The sequence below is a fragment of the Anas acuta genome, chromosome 2 (assembly GCF_963932015.1).
Source record: "Anas acuta chromosome 2, bAnaAcu1.1, whole genome shotgun sequence".
NCBI lineage: Eukaryota > Metazoa > Chordata > Aves > Anseriformes > Anatidae > Anas > Anas acuta.
Genome location: NC_088980.1, coordinates 57,574,200 through 57,587,560, shown reverse-complemented (window position 1 = coordinate 57,587,560; position 13,361 = coordinate 57,574,200).

Sequence of the window (13,361 nt, the reverse complement as noted above, 5' to 3'; positions counted from 1 at the left end):
GGGATAAACTGATAAATAGCCCAGAAATAAGCAGAAGTTCACATTCACTGTGGGACATTACCTCTATTGGACGCTGCATCTTCCTGTGTTCTGAGTCACAGCAGTGAATAACAAGTATCAATGAAAGCCTGAGTTACTACATGAGCAACGTGGTATTGTTCACTCATTGTTCACTGGCTTTCTAATGACTTCTCTTTACGTGCGCCTGTATTCTGTCTGGTTTTCACAGCCTCCCAAATATGAACATGCCTCCCCAGCTACAGCTTGCATTATTGCATTCCAGCATACTCGCCTTACATGACATACCAGTTTCCTTCAAACAAACTTTGGGCTAAGTTTGTGAAAACTAATTCAAAGGTTGTCATTTAAAGAAGATAAACATTTCACGGGTAGGAACTCTGAAGCTAAGCTTTCAACAAACATCTAGTCAGACGTTTCTTTCAGGACTGTGAAATAATATGCAGACAACCCTCTCCTGCTTTTCCACAGAGGGCCTTCAGTAGTTTATGCTCAGACCAGATTAGGAGGCTGAATCATAAATTTTTCCTTAAAAAAAATAATCTAAGTCACTTGTCTATGCCCCCAAGAGCCTGGCCCTTATCACAGCAGGGTGAGCTGCCTCTCCCATGCCACAGGTAACAGTGGCAATACCTCCAAGCACTTGGCACACAGGAGGAAGAGCACTGGACAGACCAGGTCATGTTGCCCCAAGCAGGCACTTGGGAGAATGACATGATCCTGTACCTGGAAGGTTGTTCCTTCCCCTTATGATACAGAATCACCAAAAGGGTGACATTTTTGTAGCCCAGACCTCTCACCAGTTCCTGAGCAGATGAGGCTGTTAAAGAGAAATACATATTTATCGTCAGAGCAAGCCAAGCATGAAACCGAAAGGTCAGGGTGTTGGTCTGTCAAGAAAGGGGGAATTACTAACTCATTTTTTCAAAGCAGAACAGCAAAGATCTGGTCATACCCTTTCTATATCATGGAGGGAATGGGAGGAGGGAGATAGATGTTTTCCAGTTTTGAAATCAGTGCTAGTGCATACTGTTTCTTACAGTTTTCCCTAGCTCAGAAGGCATAAAAGGATCTCTACGCACTCCTGTCACCTGATTTTCACGACACAGAACCCAGACCTGCAACCGTGCTATTATATATTCCTCAAATAGGGGTAGGTCTGAAAACATCTGGCCTGATCACATCATCCTTGGCACAGATGAAAATTGCATAAACTCTAATAACCAAGAACTACTGATAGGGAAAAAATGCTGAGATTTTGTTGTGTATACTTTGGAAGAAGTAATTATATTCTGGTTATGTAATCATTTATACAACATAAATTCTTCTCAAAGTGAATGGTAGCTCCATCTATAAAGGCTTTTGATGCGGGTTCCAAGAATTTATAATAAATCAAGGTATAAATGGGCTTTTTGGTGGTGCAGGTTGGAAATCTTTCAAGGAAGCAAAATTTCCTTGAAAAAAAAAAAAAAACACAACACTGCTTTTGAACAAGCACTTTATTTTCACTGAAATTTTACCAAATTAAGGACTTTCAGCTGCACTTGGCTTCTTGGAGGGTCTGTTGGAGGCTAGTGGTCCTCAGAACCTGGAAGCCATTTGCCCCAAGTCAGCTCATGCCTGCATCTGCTCTTCAGACACATCGCCAGCCCCAAAGCAGACAGGCCTGAGGGTCACCATCCCGCTGCCAGAGCTGCTAAAACTAGCGGGTTCCTGGCTCACATACTCAACAGCTGTGCCTTAGGAAAGGGGACTTTGGAAGCTTCTTGCAACCACCCCAAGAAATTAATATTTTTGAATACTGGTGAAGCCAGGACGGCTTCCAGCTTGATTACAGAAAATTAAATAAAAGTTGGATTCTCATCAGAAACCAACTAAGTTAAATTAAAATAGGAAAATATCCTTGCAAGCCTCAGCCTGGGTTCCAAAAAGTGGCTGTCTGTGTGGCACTCTCAGTATCAGTCGTCTACTTTTCTTTCAGAACTAGAAGCAGCTTTATCAACACACAGGACAGGGCTATCAGCTGGTACTCATCCAAGTCAGAGAGGACTACATCAGACCAAATCAGTCATGGGTATATCCAGAAAGCTCAGTGTTGGGCCAATCAGTGTGGTGAGGCACTGGCACAGGTTTCCCAGAGAAGCTGTGGATGCCCCATCCCTGGTGGTGTTCAAGGCCAGGCTGGATGGGGCTTTGGGCAACCTGGTCTAGTGGGAGGTGTCCCTGACCATGGCAGGGGGTTGGAACAGGATGGTCTTTAAGCTCCCTTCCAACCCAAACCATTTTATGATTCTGCGATTCTATGATTCTATGTACAAGTAACTTTCCTGTCACTTCTGAGAAGCTTATACATATTTACTGTGCTTAGTGCTCACTTTTTCATGCTTCAGTGAAAAAATGAGCAACATAACAGATAACAAATCCTCATGTTTCAATGTAAAATCTTGTATCTTTCCTAAAACAAAATTCCAAATGAATGAATAAATGGCAAAACTTAAACTGTTTGAAAAGAGAGTGCAAGTACTTTGACAGAAGGAAAAAAAAAGTCAGGATGGGGGCAGGGCTTGCTTAGACATTATAGCAAGTGTCTCTAATATCAATAGGAAGAATGTGAGGGAGAAAGAGCATGCAGTCCTCTCTTGTGTTGTGTGTGCATAGGACTATTTTCTTAATATTCAGTTCTGGATGCCAATAGCCAGTCAATAGCCAGAAATATTAGGCTAAGGGATGATTTAGGCACCACTCAGAGTTGTGCAGATTTTAATTCATTTTACTACAGTAACCTTAAAATCCTGTTTTGTTTTTTTTTGTTGTTACTATGGCCTGAAGTCAATAATACACTTGAAAGCACATGTGTATCTTTAACATAACTTGATCACTTGAGTAGCCTCATTATTTTAAATGAACATGTGCAAGTACTTTCCTGGGGCCTGGGTATGCTCTTACTAAGTGGCTCAAGGGCTCTGACCAAATAAAGAACCTCGCTTCATTTTATTTTATTTTTTTTTTTAATTAAGTAGAGCATGACAATAAAGATTCTCTAAATTATGTCCCTCATTAACCAATAGAGGCATTCATTGTGATACAGTCATTATTTATACTTCATGGCTCCAAATTTAAGCAGCATCATTCTTAAAACAAAGGTTTAGAAAAAACTTTCAGTGTTTTACATTGCTCCCCATGGTGTCCTAATGTGTCTGCAGCTGTAATACAGGGATGCATTTAAGGTATTGCCTTGGTTTGATTATTTAGATACATAATTGCACAAGGCCAGAAGATCTTCTATCAGGAATTCTTCCTTCACAGGGTTAGGTCTATGTTAGTCCATCAGGATTTGGTAGGACTGAAAATTTTGATTGCAGTTATCATATGAATTTTTGCTGGTGTCTTTAATGTTTTTCTCAGAAGTGATGCTTTGAGTTGCCTTTATACATTTTGGTCTTCTTCAAGGAAATATGTGAAAACCCTATTGTCAGCTTCTAGTTTGGAGCTTTATAAATTAATGCAGAAATCTCAAACAATGTGAAAATATCTAAATCAGTAGACACATTTGTAAACAGGACTTTCTCCTTCCCTACCAAAGTAAAAACAAATGCATTTTCTTGCTGAACGACCTCCATGAAACAGGCTACATCTACTTAGGCTAAGTTAATTAGGTCATAACATCTATGTTTCCAGTTGACAGATGAACAACTTCTTAAAATCAAAACCAAAACTTTGCCTCATTTGCAGGATATGATTTAAAAAATACTTCTGGTCAATATAATATTTTTATGTTTTTATTTTTATGACAACATGTTACCAAATTTTTGGCTTGTAGCTTTTCAGGCACCACACTTCTTGGGCAGGTCTCCACTCTTTTTAGTACTGAAACAAAATCTTGAATTTTTGTTGAACCCATGTTAGAGCCTCTTGAAGGACTAAACCCATCAATTTGTAGATATGTATCATGTCGATAGTATCATACTGTTGATTTTCATTTGAATGTAAATATATTCAGTCATTCAGTGGATCTAAAGCCTACAAGAAAAGGCTAGAAAAATACTTTAGGGGTCAGATGGAGAAATAGCATGGCACAATCTTATTAATAAAATCATCTGGCCCTGTTTTGAATATGTCTGCTCTAGCTTTTGGAAGCGTGTGCAAGAAAATGTCTTCTAACTTAACACTTTAAATGTATTCACAGATATGTCCATATTCATATATATACATGCACGTGCATGTATGTATATGTATGTAACAGTGAATAATTGAGAAAGTGCCAGTCTATATAGGGCTAGTCTTGATGCCAAGAAAATAATTAATAGACAGTTGCAATAATTTTCTAAATTATACTCACAGTAATAACATAAGAGCTTGAAAAGGTGCTGTGGTAATATTTTTGACACAGTGTAAAGCTGTTCTTTTCCCTTTATAGCTCTGTAACAAAGCTCTTAAACATATGCATAAATCCCCAATGACTTGAATGGAACTCCAAAATATGCTTAAGGGCTTTGCATAATGGTCCTGGGACAAGAAAGGTCAGAAATGGCACATATCTATTTCCCAGAAAATACAGATATTTTGATATTTTTCCAGATTGAAGTAGGGCAAAGAGATAAAACTGCTTTGCAAAATGAACAAGACAGAATTAATTTGTATTCCTAATGCTATGAACTTCAAAGATATTTGACAGATGAGCCACTGTAAATAAGTAATATAGAAAAATAAAATTCATACCCATAAGATCAATAAAAGCAGCTCAATCAGAAAAAAAATATATTGATACTATCCCAGTTAGAGAAAAAAATCTCAATTTAAATGTTTTCTCTGCTCAGAACTATAAAATCAAGATAATACTCAGAAACACATTCAGTTTCAAAAATATGCAGATTTCAATCTTTTTTTTTTTTTTTTTTTTTTTTTTTTAACCGATGAGCCAGTCTTATTTTCCAGTTTAATCATACAAAGCAAATCTTGATATCTATCCTACCTTCAGTGTTCCCACTGAGTTGTTACAATACAATGCAGCAGAAGCTGATCTGTGTGTTTCTTTACACAATAACTAGAGCCCAGGATGCATGTTTCATGGCTTCAGGTTATGAATCAGTGGCTGGGTACTTTTACAATGATGTTCAGGTGAAACCATTCCTAGAAATATTGCATATCATTTCGTGAGTAACTGAATACTTGAATACTTTTTGCCCTTGCAGACAAAAGCAATAAAATGATGCACTGAGTTGGGAGAATATATGCACTCAGAAATAGATATTAAAAATAAATGATTCACCTAGCTCCCATAAAAGGCCTAGTTTAAAACAAACCAGGCTTGCTCACAGCAAGGTACTCATCCTCTCACCCTCAGCCCTGTTATTATTCATGCTGCAGTAGTCCTAGGAAGCCCCAGGTTCCTGTTGTGCTACATGCTGTGCAAATGCAGAGTGGTCATGCACTTATTTATTTATAGGGTATTAGATTTCCCTGCTCCCAAGTGAACAGGTAAGGTAGTGGTTACTGAGAACGCCACACATACCCAGGCAGCCAGCCACAGAAAGTAATTTCAGTCTGAGCCTTTGTTTTAAATAAACACCTGCATTTTCATATGGAGAAAAAACATTTGTTTCACAATGAGTTGTCACAGCATGTTTGTGTGCTAATGAACCAAAAGCTCTTTGAATTCTGTATTCCACCCTTCCCACACTGCAATTTTGCCAGCCCTGACTATCCCTTTTATTGCTTTTTTTTTTTTTCCTTAACAAAACATTTTTGCTTAGCCCTGCAGTTACTCTGTAATTCCTGTATCATTTACTGTAGTTAGGGGCCATTTCTCCATCTGCAGGAGAGAAAAGCAGATTGTCGTCACTGCTCTGTGCAGACAAGGAGCCACCGTCTGACAGGATTTCAGTGGGAAAATATATTTGGTGGTCAGGACAAAGAATCTGAGACAAGGGTGCTCATCTTGTCCAGGATCATGACATAGGATACTGTGCTTGTGGCAGGTTGCATACAAACTATCGAATCACACAATATCCTGAGCTGGAAGGGACCCACAAAGATAATCAGGTCCAACTTGATGTGGCTCCACATAAGATCAACCAAAAACCACATGGTCCCACTGGCAGCTGTACGCTCCAGTCTATTCAGTCCCCAAGGACTTCCATGGACAAGGCCCTTTGCAAACTGCAGAGCTGATATAGGAGCATCTGGCACATGGTAAAGCTCTCCCTGTTCCCTCTGTGAGCCAACCTTTGCTTTCAGCAAGCATCATAAAACACAGAGTCAGCCTTCACCTTTCTCTATCATCCAGACCTGTGTCCCAGAGGAGCTTTTCACAAGAAAGTCTGTTTTCCTTGGGCTCCTTGATTAAGGCAATTCCTTTGACAATCACAGTATTTAACCTTTCTGCTCCTCAGGTTTCTCACCAGGGAGAAACACATATCGAAAAAGTGATGTTATGCAAGCTCAAGGTTTTGTTAACATAGGAAATTTCTCAAGGGACTCATTATATTACATGAGGAAGAACAACTGAGTCATTTTTAAATATAGGAATTAAAGCAGAAAAATAGCCAAGAAATCCTTAGCATGAATGACTGACCCAAACTCATCCCTCCTCCCTTCCCTTCTGCCTTCCTATAATTTGCGGGCGGGCTTTCCCTGTGCTCATTAAGAGTGTTCTCCTTGTCTGTGTTACACTGCACGCATTTCACATAAACTCTTAGCTAGCTTCATGGCAAAGTGGAAGGGACTACCTAGGGCTCTCTCTTCTTCCCCAGGCTTAGTGGAGGAGACAGGTCTGCAGCATGGTGGGAGTACAGAGAAAAGGGGCTTATGGTGGAGTGAGTCCCTTGCAGCCCGTGCTGGGGCTTGGGGATGAGCGAGCAGCCCAGGGCACATGCGTGGTGTCTCCACGGGCCATCTCCGCAGAGCATTTGCCAGTCATACTCAGCAACCTACAAAAGGAAGTCTTTCTGTGCTCCTATCTTCCTTCCAAGTCCTCCTTTCCTCCATGAAATTACATGAATCCCACTTTATTTATTCACTTTATTTATTTTCCTTACATGCACAGACAGGGAAGAAGAATGTTCAACAATCACCCAGAACTTTTTCTGAAGCAGATACTGAAAGTAGGTAGAGGCAGACAGTGGGATGGCTCACCAACGTCCCTCTTCCTCCTCTTTGAGAGAGCCACCCAGGTGGTCCTCAACGGGATGGTGTACATGTCCCAGGTAAGTTAACACCCAGCCAAAAAAGTCACAGGCCCGCCCTACCTGGTGCGTTTTGGCCAAGCAAGTCAAGGGACAGCCTGCTGCCAAAAGCCTCCCACTGGTCATGCTTCCTGAAGCATCAGGTCCGCCTCTGGGCCGCCACCATCACCTCCCTCAGCCGTCACTCCCCAAGCAGCCCTTCATGAACCTGCTCACCAAACTGGACACATTTAAGGTGAGTCTGTACAAAGCATGGGCTTTGCTTCTGTATCAAAGGCTTCCTTGCAAGAAAGCTACCCTTCATTTTGTAAGCCACGCCTTGAAAATAAAAACACTTCATAAAATGCATAAAAATATACCAAGCAAGAAACGCCTAAGTGCTGCACAGCACGTTCCTTCCGAGTCTAGACCACTTTTCCACAGTGATGACTGAGGGATCAGAAGGAAAAAAAAATAATCTGTATTAATGTTAAAGAAGGGGAGGGAAGTGCTTTCAGCTGGAAGGCAGAGGATGCAGTATTGTGACTCAGTTCTTCCACCGCCCCGCTGCCAGCCCATGCCAGCGAGTCACCTCTGTCCCGCTCCATGCCCTTCCCTCCAAGTCATTCAGGCTGACCCAACATGCAGAGATGCCAATCACAGCCAAGGCTTTGAAACTCCTCTGAGTAGGTAAGAAGAAGAAGAAAGAAAGAAAGAAAGAAAGAAAGAAAGAAAGAAAGAAAGAAAGAAAGAAAGAAAGAAAGAAAGAAAGAAAGAAAGAAAGAAAGAAAGAAAGAAAGAAAGAAAGAAAGAAAGAAAGAAAGAAAGAAAGAAAGAAAGAAAGAAAGAAAGAAAGAAAGAAAGAAAGAAAGAAAGAAAGAAAGAAAGAAAGAAAGAAAGAAAAGAAGAATATTTCCTTTAATCCTTGCCATGACACAAACACAATTATGTCAATTTAAAACAGATGAGTTTTAACACGGAAGAAAGAGAATGAGACAAAAGGGAGAACTATCTGATAAAAGTTTTCTGCTGGAGGTGTTTTAGACATTTATTGCCATTTTTACGCTGCCACACACCTGTTCTGTGCTTCCAGGGATATAACTCGGCTAATACTAACGGCAAATATTGTACCATTCCCACAGCTGAGTTAAGCCAAGCAATTAAATAAAAGTCTGTTTTGCTTTGATTTGGTGCTGAATTTAACCCTTGGATACCAGAAATCAGATTAAATTTTCAGAAAGGAGAATTCCTTATTTGCAACTAGACACACTGAGGCTCACTGGGATTGAAAGGACCAGAGTGGTTTTCTTGCTACTTGATGAAAGGGAATCAGGAGGCCAAAAGACCATTTTTATTCCGTCTTGAAAGACAAACTTAAAAGAAATGCTCTATAACCAGAGGGGAAGGTGGTAGAGTGGGATAGAATTTTCTTCTTCTGTTTATTAAAAACACACCTTGGGCACTATTCTAATCTGATTTAGGCATCACGTGATGTATATTTATTACATGGGAAAATTGCCTCAGTGCTTTCACTGACACAGTTTGGACCCAGCCTGCAAAAGCTGCTCTGCATGCAGAGGACTTTCCAGCACCCAGGGATGAAGAAGGAGGGAAGGGAAGAAAAGCCCAGGAATAAAAAGGGAATATCCCAGGGAGAGCCACCTGAAAAGGAGCAGAAGGCGGCTTGAGACTTAGTGAGCAAGGAGGTCCAGCTCCCAAAACCTGGAGAGCAGCGACAACCAAGAAGGGTGAGAGCAACTGATGGCAGCTGGTAGAGGGGAAGAGAGATGATGAAGTGAAAACAGTGGTCTGAACCATCTTGGAGACATGCCATAAAGCTAAGTAAATTATAGCTGCCAAAATTACATGTGAAAAGCCCAGCCATTCCTGAATGTGTTGAATCTTGCTACCACACAGTTTCAAGGTTTATAGCCTGGAGGTGCAGAAACCCCAGCACGAGGCATAGGCAGCAAGGCTCTGGTCTTCCAGCTACAGCAATGGGTCTTCAGGGCTACAGGACACCCACTTCACCCTAAAGGCAGCTCAAAAGCAACTGGAAAGCAGCTAGCCGTGAGAGGAGGAGAGCAGCCTTACAGCACAGGGTTAACAGCCACTTGGCGAGGGCTCCTGCTGCACAGCCAAATCTGGGCTACACCGTGATGGGGCTGTGTGGCTTGACATCAACATGCCGTGCGCGTGGGATGGGGAGGGGGGGCGAGGGAGACAGCCGGGCTGTCACGTAATCGGTAATCTCTGGTCCAAAAGGAGGAGTTATTATTCAAAAATAGCCAGTTTTCTGGGCAATGGCCCAGGGCAGTACTTTGCTAGAGGTCTGTAGAAACCGAATCCAGCCTTTTCCCTTTGCTGCCAGCCAAAGACCTTGCAACAGGCTGCCCATATCACAGTTCCTTCTCTCTCCAAGTAACACAGATTGTGAAATCTACACTTGTGCATGAAAGAGGCCATCCTAAATGTCTCCAGGGTTAAATCCCAAGCTCTCAGAGTAGACCAGTCAGTTGCAAAAAACTTCAGGAAGGACAGGACAGCATGCCAACCTCAGTAGTAAGTCTAGGATTACTGTCTTGAAACTGAAGTGTATTCCAGGTTCTTATAAACAGATACACTTTCTCTGGAAAACTCTCCCTGCAAACCTCTGTGCTGCGCAGAAAAGCACATTTAGCCCAAGCTCATCCCTACACATAGCTGGAATAAGCCTTTTGCAGTGTCAGAGACCCTTTGTGTGGAAACTGGAGGTGGAGAGACTGATACTCTGGCCACAGCAGTGGCTGAAGGAGTGGCATGATGTGCACGTAGGGGAAAAAATATTGCAAATTATCAATATTCACCAAAGCTCCTGGGTGCCTACTGGGAGTTGAGGCCTCAGAGTGGTGAGCACTGTGCAAGGCTCCATCCCTGAAGGGCAATGTGTAGAAATCACAGAGGCAATGGAAACCAAATATGCTCTCACAGCAGCACAACTCTCTCAGTCACTCAATTACCAGGTACCCTGCCGACATGAGATCCTGCTTCCAAGACCTAAGGTAGCAGCTTGGTACATCATGTGGGTAGTTTTACTCATTTGTGAAGAGGAAAATACAGACATTTCTGCTTCACTCTGCATTACGGACACATCCTCAAGACTAACTTATCTTTGCTGACAGCTTTCACAGAAACACCAGAGTGAAGCCTGGCACTGCTGACACACACCATGCAGCCCACTCTGTCATGCCAGCTGTCAAAGCCATTGCCAGGGCTGTTCAGCCTGGAAAACAGCTGGCAGTGGCAATGGCTTAGACTGCAAGATTTGGTGTTTTCTTCAGTATCACCACCTTTCTAGTCCCTGGACAGCTTGAGCTAGAATAGATGCATGGGGGTGTACATTCTGTTCCCTGCTGCTGTGTTATGCAGCAACGTTAAGATCAGACTAGGTGTGATAAGGTCCCTTTTGACATAATATCTCCTGGATTCCATTCTAAAATTAGCCAAGTCTTCCTGGAGCTTGGTGATTAACTTTAGAATCTATTTAGAATCTATTGGATTTATTATTATTATTTATTGGTAGGCTTGTTACATCATTATTGTCCATTGTCAAGGATCAAAAGAGACAAACTACATTATGACACAAAAATACTTCATCCTAGATCATGTAAAGCAATTTAAGACTATAGTGAGACTATAATGGTAGCAGCATTTTATGTCAGTTATTGACATAAAACACAAACAAAAAATAAAACAAACACCAACTACTCCTGCCTACTACATCCTCAAAGAGATCCTATCTTTTCCATAAATTAGGTGTAAAATGTTTAGTCCACGTCACATTAAGACATGGATTCTCTATTATCAGGATAGAAATCCACAGCCAAGTCTACAGGTAAATAAATCCCACCTAAACATTGGCAAGAAGATGCTTATGGAGGAGACATTGATGACTTTATCTGTGCTTCCAAGTTTAAGTCCTGCAAACACTTTCCAAAGGTGAATTCAGGGCAATTATTTATGCAAAAATATTGTTCTCACTTTACAAATGATACAAGACAGAGAAAATCACAGAAAAACTGGCTAGGAAGGGACCTCAGGAAGAAGTCTACATTTCCTCCTGCACTGAGGAAGATTCATATATACCTAGTCTTTGTGGAAGTTGGCTCTGTGATGGAGAGAAATGCATGTTAGTGTGAAAGAAACCACATATTGACTTTTTATGTTACCAGTTTACTTCTTACAAAGCTATATGGCCAAGAAGGGCAGACTGTGGTTGTGGCAGCCAGGTATATTATTAATTAGATCTCTGGCAGCAGCTTAAAGGGTTTATTGTATCTCACAGGTCAGACTTTCCTGCTGCGAGTGCCATTAAAGAATTTGTAATTGACTCTATAATTCACTTTAAATTTTCTGGCAAAACACTGCATTGAGAACTACCTGACACTTCTTCCTACATCAGAAATAAGTTTCTTAAAGTGTGCGTGGTAATAATGGTGTTCTTTTAACCCTTGCATATATATATATATATATATATATATATATATACATAAATATATATATATTTTGACGTACCACCAAATATCCACCAAAATCAAGATTAATTTTTCACTCATAGAAACCAGCTACCTTATATTTCTCATGAACTTCATTGTGATTGCAAAACTATCTTTGAAGAAAGCAGAAATGCAGAGCCACTTGCAACTGAAGGTTCTTTTTTTTTTTTTTAATGAAATTAATGATTTATTATGAAATTAGTTTTGGCTCAGCTAAATTGACTGTCAAGTACAGAACAGCGCCTTGCAGTGTACCCCTATACCACCTCTGTCACCACTGTTTAGGTACCCAAAACAGCTCTAAATAGGTGAATTACTCCTACATGACCTAGCCCAAGCTCTGGATAGATCTTATTAGGATCACAAATGGATTACCTTTTCACTTCTCACTCCTTACACTAGTTAAATAAATATAAGTCAGAATCTAAGTCCAAATATAGTTGCCTCATTATGCAGTTAATCTGCATTTAGTCTGTGATTTTCAGGTATGTGTCTTGTTAAAAATAAACAAAAAATGCAAAGATCTATGTTTTCCACGGCCGCAGTAGAAAACTTGCTCCAGAGTTGTTTACTAGTCCACTATTCAGTTGCTGGTACACACTGTCGTGAAAATTCCATGAATTACTGCCTGAACAATGATGGCAGAACTGCAAGAATTGAAGGAAATTGAAAAGAAATAAAAGTATGAAGGAAAGGAAAGGAATAACAACAACAACAAAACATCCATACATGATAGCCCAAACACACGTTACTGTAGTTTCTAATCAAAACTAAATGGACTTACTTCAGAGTGTTCGGTTTGTACACAAACAGGTATTCCCCTTCTGACCAGAATCAAGTACACTTGTAACTATAGTAGTGCTTTGTTTTGTTTCAGAGAAGGTTACATGACTACAGACTTATAAATTACAGATTCGCAATGGAAGTACTCATTCTCAAGGCTACTGTTGCCTCTCCAAAACATTGCAGGAAACTGGTCAGGCAGTGAGAACCTAAGTTTGCAAATTTCATGTTAGATACCGCTTTGACAAAACATTAATCCATATCTGTTATTTCAGTTTACAATCCTAGCCTCAGCTACTGTAGGAATGACAACATGGTTCAAGAAGAATTGCCAGTCACCAGTATGTCCTATAAAAGGAATATTTCAGAGAAAGTTATGAGTTCTTCCTACTTTTGGTAGAATAAATGCTTCATAAGAATGGTTTCCTGAAATGGATGATGACAAAAGTCCTTCTCAACATCACCTTCATATATAATATCTGTTTCAAAGGAAAGAAATCAAAGCTTGCTAAAACATGCTAATTTGCCTAAAGTTACATAGTGTCAAGAATAAAATACAGGTATCCCAAATCCTGGGACAAGAAGAACCCTTTTTGTACACTATCATCCAATTTCTTCTCCAGTTCAACAATTCTAGCAGCAAGATATTGTGCTTGGGCTTTGTGAGATACTGGCTCCTTAGATTTACTTTAGATGAGAAAAAATGCCATATTCTAGCCTTCCCTCTCTCTCTCTCTCCTCCCCCCCCCCCCAACCAAACCAAACCAAACAAACAAACAAAACCTTCCCCTCCACCTGCTACCCTTGCACAAATCTTTGTTACAGTATGATTGTCAATTATTTTCAACTTAAATTAATTTGC